The sequence below is a fragment of the Arachis ipaensis genome, chromosome B10 (genome assembly GCF_059453495.1).
Source record: "Arachis ipaensis isolate K30076 ecotype BB chromosome B10, ASM5945349v1, whole genome shotgun sequence".
Lineage (NCBI taxonomy): Eukaryota > Viridiplantae > Streptophyta > Magnoliopsida > Fabales > Fabaceae > Arachis > Arachis ipaensis.
This window is the reverse complement of record NC_142435.1, coordinates 72,430,757-72,437,367: the sequence shown is the minus strand read 5'-3', so window position 1 is coordinate 72,437,367 and position 6,611 is coordinate 72,430,757. Positions and strand designations below refer to the sequence as shown.

The 6,611-nt window shown below is 41.6% G+C and overlaps 1 non-coding gene across 1 annotated transcript; it reads right to left on the bottom strand.

Annotated features, from left to right (window-relative positions):
* Positions 1-817: 817 nt before the first annotated feature.
* On the bottom strand, positions 818-921 carry LOC148580399 (small nucleolar RNA R71). Its single transcript, XR_015899478.1, has one exon. It is a non-coding gene; the product is annotated as a small nucleolar RNA R71 (small nucleolar RNA).
* Positions 922-6,611: the final 5,690 nt, after the last annotated feature.

Sequence of the window (6,611 nt, the reverse complement as noted above, 5' to 3'; positions counted from 1 at the left end):
TTTTATTTTGTGAATTTCATTTTCTGTTTAAGTGATTTACTTTTTGATTTAGTTAAACTTCTTCCCTTCACCCTCTACTCTTTTGTTTTTCTTTGTTATTTTCAATTCTGTTTGCTAACCCACTCACTGTTTGATATATTGCATCACCCACAACTAACAGTAATTCTGACACAAATACTGTCTTCATCTATTTCCTTTGCTTGTACTTGTTGGTTGTATGACAGGGAGAAGAAGCGGGGCTTCAACTTCCTTTGATTCTGAACCTGAGAGAACCTTCCTTAGACTAAGGAGGGAGGCAAAAGAGAAACGTGTAGTTGGTGCTGAAGAAGAGGAGGAACACTTTGAGGAATACTTTGAACCTAACATGGAAGAAAACATGGAAAATCATCATGAAGAAGAGACTCACAACCATGGCAGAGGAGGTGGAGCAAATCATGCTGGGGAGGATAGAAGAGTTTTGGGCTCTTACATCAATCCAAACCCAGGCAATTGTGGAAGTAGCATCCAAAAGCCAACAATCCATGCCAACAACTTTGAACTTAAACCACAGCTCATCACCCTTGTTCAGAACAACTGTTCGTTTGGAGGAGGTGTTCAAGAAGACCCCAATCAACATTTGACCACCTTCCTGAGAATATATGACACAGTGAAGTCTAATGGTGTTCATCCTGATGCCTATAGACTGCTCTTATTTCCTTTCTCACTCATGGACAAGGCAGCCAATTGGTTGGAATCTTTTCCAAGGGAGAGCTTGACAACTTGGGAGGATGTGGTGAACAAATTCTTAGCAAGATTCTACCCTCCTCAACGAATCAATAGGCTGAGAGCTGAGGTTCAAACTTTCAGGCAACAAGATGGTGAGACTCTGTATGAAGCATGGGAGAGGTTCAAGGACTTAACAAGGAGATGTCCACCTGACATGTTCAACGAATGGGTGCAGCTGCACATTTTCTATGAAGGGCTATCCTATGAGTCAAAGAAGGTCGTGGACCATTCATCTGGAGGATCCTTGAACAAGAAGAAGACCATTGAGGAAGCCATAGATGTTATTGAAACAGTAGCAGAAAACGACTACTTCTATGCTTCCGAAAGAGGGAACACAAGAGGAGTGATGGAGCTAAACAATGTAGATGCTCTGTTGGCCCTAAATAAGCTCATTACACAGCAGCTAGCTGACCTCACCAAGAAGATGGAGAGGAACCAAGTAGCAGCAATCTCATCTTCATCAACAATCCAAGAAGGAGTGAATGAAGAAGCAGAGGGGAGTCAGGAGCAAGCCAACTACATTGGGAATTCACCAAGGAAAAACTATGATCCATACTCCAAGACTTACAACCCTGGATGGAGAAACCACCCAAACTTTGGGTGGGGAAGTAAGCAAGATCAAAACCAAGACCAGAGGACATCTCAACACCCCTACAACAATACTTCTCCACACACTTATCAAAACCAAAACAGCACATCTGCTCCGAACCACTCATCAATTGATGACAAGCTCTCTAAGATCGAAACCTTCATTGAAGGAATATGCAGAGACATTCAAGACAGTAAAGCATTCAGAGAGGAAGTGCAGTCAAACATGCAGAATCAAAATGCTGCCATCACAAAACTGGAAACACAAATTAGCTACCTATTTAAGCAGCTTCCTAACCACAATTTTTGCTATGATGCCCATTCAAGCAAAAGGGAGGAGTGTCAAGCTATCACACTTAGGAGTGGGAAGGAACTAAAGGAACATCCCCAAAAACCACAAGAAGAAGGCTCAAATGAAAAGGGAGAAGAGCAAGATGGAATGCAAACCCCCACGCCAAGTCTGCAAAAAGAAAAAAAGATACCCTAACTGAACATCTCAAGAGCTCCATACCCCCAGCTATTGAAGAAAAAGGAAGATGACAACCGGTTCTTGAGATTTTTGGAAATCTTCAAGAAGCTACAAATCAACATACCATTTGCTGAAGCCATAGAACAAATGCCACTTTATGCCAAGTTTTTGAAGGAGCTAATGACTAAGAAGAGAAGCTGGAAGAACAATGAGACTATGATACTAACTGAAGAGTGCAGTGCTATCATTCAGCATAAACTACCTCAGAAACTGAAGGATCCTGGGAGTTTTCAGATCCCTTGCATTATAGGAGAAATCACAGTAGAAAAGGCTCTTTGTGACTTAGGGGCCAGCATCAATTTGATGTCAGTAGCTATGATGAGAAAGATGAAAATTGAGGAGGCTAAACCAACAAAAATGGCTCTACAACTGGCAGACCGGTCGTTCAAATTCCCTCACGGGATAGTAGAGGATTTGCTAGTAAAAGTAGGAGATTTCATATTCCCAGCAGATTTTGTGGTGCTGGACATGCAGGAAGATGCCAAGACCTCCATCATCTTGGGAAGGCCATTCTTGGCCACTGCTGGAGCTGTCATTGATGTTCAGAAGGGTGACCTCACCCTGAGATTACACAATGAAAAGATGACATTCAATGTGTTCAAGGCCATGAGTTATCCACCGGAACAATTGGGGGAATGCATGAGGTTAGATGCACTTGAGGATGAAGTGGAGGAGAATTTTGAAGAAGATGAACCTAAAGAGAATGAGAGATTGGTGGAGGAAGAATCTGAATCAAGTGAAGAGGTAGCTACAGCAGAAATACATATCTAGGAGAAAATGAAAACTACCCAGTGATCATAAATTCATCCCTCAGTCAAGATCAAGGGGACGAACTACTCAAGGTGCTGCGGGAGCATAAGGATGCCATTGGATGGACCCTTGCTGACTTGAAGGGAATCAGTTCAGCCATATGCATGCATAAAATACTGTTGGAAGATGATGCCAAACCATCAATTCAATCCCAAAGAAGGCTGAACCCAATCATGAAGGAAGTGGTACAGAAAGAGGTTATGAAGCTTTGGCAAGGAGGGGTCATATACCCAATTTCGGACAGCCCTTGGGTTAGCCCCATACATGTTGTGCCAAAGAAGGGAGGGATCACTGTGGTTACCAATGAGAAGAACGAGCTCATACCTACAAGGACCGTCACAGGATGGTGGATGTGCATAGACTACAGGAAACTCAATGAGGCTACACGAAAGGACCATTTTCCCCTTCCATTCATGGATCAGATGTTGGAAAGACTTGCAGGGCACGCATATTATTGTTTTCTCGACGGTTATTCAGGATATAACCAAATAGTGGTTGATCCAAGAGACCAAGAGAAAACCTCATTTACCTGTCCGTATGGAGTGTTTGCCTATAGGCGCATGCCATTTGGATTATGTAATGCCCCTGCAACTTTCCAACGCTGCATGCTTTCTATCTTTTCAGATATGATAGAAAAATTCATTGAAGTTTTTATGGATGATTTCTCGGTATTCGGAGATTCTTTTCCTAGTTGCCTACATCACCTCGCCTTGGTATTGAAAAGATGCCAAGAGACCAATTTGGTCTTGAACTGGGAAAAATGGCACTTCATGGTGACATGAGGAATAGTCCTTGGTCACAAGGTCTCTCACCAAGGCATTGAGGTTGATAGAGCTAAAGTAGAACTTATTGAAAAACTACCCCCACCCAGTGATGTCAAGGCAATTAGAAGTTTTTTAGGGCATGCTGGTTTTTACAGAAGGTTCATCAAAGATTTTTCAAAGATAGCCAAGCCCTTAAGCAATCTCCTTGTATCTGATACACCATTCATCTTTGATGAAACATGCATGCTAGCATTTGCACATTTGAAAATGAGGTTATCCTCTGTTCCTATCATTTCTCCACCTGATTGGAACCTACCATTTGAATTGATGTACGATGCATCTGATTTTGCAGTTGGGGTAGTGTTAGGACAAAGGAAAGATAACCTAGTTTGTGTGATATACTATGCTAGCAAAGTCCTTAATGAAACTCAAAGAAATTATACCACTACTGAAATGGAGTTGCTAGCAATAGTTTTTGCATTTGACAAATTTAGATCATACCTCATTGGTGCTAAAGTGATTATTTTTACAGATCACACAGCACTTAAATATTTGTTTGCCAAGCAAGAATCAAAGCCAAGACTAATAAGGTGGATCTTACTGTTGCAGGAATTCGATATTGAAATCAGAGACAAGAAAGGAGTGGAGAACAAGGTGGCAGATCACCTATCCAGAATCCCTCATGATCAAGGTAGAGAGAATGATACAAATGTGAACGAGCTCTTCCCTGATGAGCAATTGATGACAGTTCACAAAGCACCATGGTTCGCAGATATTGCAAATTTCAAGGCAACTGGGGCATTACCCCCCAGGGATCAATAAACATCAAAAGAGGAAGCTCATGAATGATGCAAAATACTTTTTCTGGGATGAGCCATATCTCTTCAAGAAATGTTCAGAAGGAATTCTTAGAAGATGTGTTTCGGAAGAGGAAGGGAGAGAAGTCCTGTGGAACTACCACGGTTCATGCTATGGCGGGCACTTTGGAGGGGACAGAACTGCAGCAAAGGTGTTACAAAGCGGATTCTTTTGGCCCACCCTTTTCAAGGATGCCAAGTAACTAGTAAAAAGCTGCAATGAATGCCAAAGATCTGGAAACCTGCCCAAAAGAAACGCCATGCCACAAAATTTCATCTTGGAACTGGAACTGTTTGATGTGTGGGGAATTGATTTTATGGGACCATTCCTAACCTCATATGCAAACAAGTACATCCTGGGAGCAGTGGATTATGTTTCCAAATGGGTAGAGGCTATTGCAACCCCAACTAATGATAACAAGGTAGTCATGGACTTCCTCAGGAAGAATATCTTTAGCCGGTTTGGAGTCCCAAGAGCTCTCATCAGTGATGGAGGAAGCCACTTTTGTAACAAACCACTAGAAGCTCTCCTCTTACGATATGGGGTAAAACACAAAGTAGCCACACCTTACCATCCTCAAACAAGTGGGCAAACTGAGATATCTAACAGAGAGCTGAAGAGGATCCTGGAAAAGACTGTGGGCGCATCTAGAAAGGATTGGTCGAAGAAGTTGGATGATGCTCTTTGGGCATACAGAACAGCATTCAAAACTCCACTTGGAATGTCTCCATATCAACTAGTCTATGGGAAGGCTTGTCACTTACCACTGGAGCTAGAACACAAAGCTCTTTGGGCTATCAAGATACTAAATTTTGACAGCATTGCTACTGGTGCAAAAAGGATCTTGCAGCTGCAAGAGATGGAAGAATTCAGGTCACAAGCCTATGAAAACACTAAGATGTATAAAGAAAGGGCAAAGAGAAAACGTGACATGCATCTGGCACCCAGGAGTTTTGAAAAAGGGCAGCAAGTACTCCTTTACAATTCTAAATTAAGGCTGTTCCCAGGAAAACTCAAGTCAAGGTGGTCCGAACCTTTCATGGTTACAAAAGTATCACCTTATGGCCACATCGAAATCACGGATGAAGGTTTAGAGAGGACTTTTACAGTGAATGGACAAAGACTCAAGCATTACGTGGGCAACATGGGGGAAAACCCCAGAGTAAAGTACCATCTCAAGTAATTAAGGACTCGTCGAGCTAGCGACGATAAAAGAGCGCTCTGTTGGGAGGCAACCCAACCTCAGGTAGTTTCACTTTCATCTTTATTTCAATAAAAATCACAAGTTGTTTCCCCTGTATTGTAAGGAGCTAAGTTTGGTGTTCCACACCAGAACAATCCAAGAGTGGTAGTGTAGTTCTAAGTTTGGTGTTCAACTAAAAGACATTGGTTAGAATTACACTCCACTCCAAAAGAACATTGCTAGCTCCATCCAATCAAGAGAAACCACTTAGATGTAGTTAGACTATAGGTGATCATTGCTTTGTTGATAACAAGATATGAGGGTCTCTGCATATATGCAATGTTTTGTACTGGGCAAAGAACTAAGTTTGGTGTTCACACACCAAATTGAGTTCAAGAGGCACAAGCATACATGTAAGCTAACTATGTCTCAAGTGCTTTGGGAACAAGCAACTTCCAGTAACCTTGCAGGAATCTTATAAGGAAATGGTGCAAGCAAAAAACTAGGATGATGAAAAAGAGAGAGGGGGACCAGAGATCATCACCTGAAGGTTGTATTGTTACCTAATTCCATTGTACTCAGAATTGTTGAAAGTTAGAAGTTCGAATGCACTTTTGATTTGTAGTTACTCGTAGTTGAACCCTTTTTAAATTCTGTCTTTTAAGTTCTGAATAGGTCCATGTACACTAGTCTTTATGTTACTACACCATCACTTAACTTACTTGTATGCTGTCCCTTTAAATCAAATAAAAAGAGAATGATTGTTTTTAAAAGACCAGAAGTAGAGTTCATAATGTGGAAGTGCATTCATGAATCTTTGGGGTAGTCATAAGTTAGCTAAGTTGGTTCAACCACAAGGCTGGGATGACAATTGTCTGGCCTGAATACTTTGCTTTGGATACACTCATGAGACTAAGTTAATAACAAGATCCTAAGAAGAGAAAAAGGAAAGAACAATGGAAGTGAAAAACAAAAGAAAAAGAGTAAGCAATAAGGCTAGGCATCAATGGTTTTAATCTTGAGGCAAGTGTCTGTGGTGCTCCTGTGTGAGGGATCTACTTGGATGAATAAGCTCTTAGGGGTGCCTTATCACCTGGTAACTTGGGTTAACTAA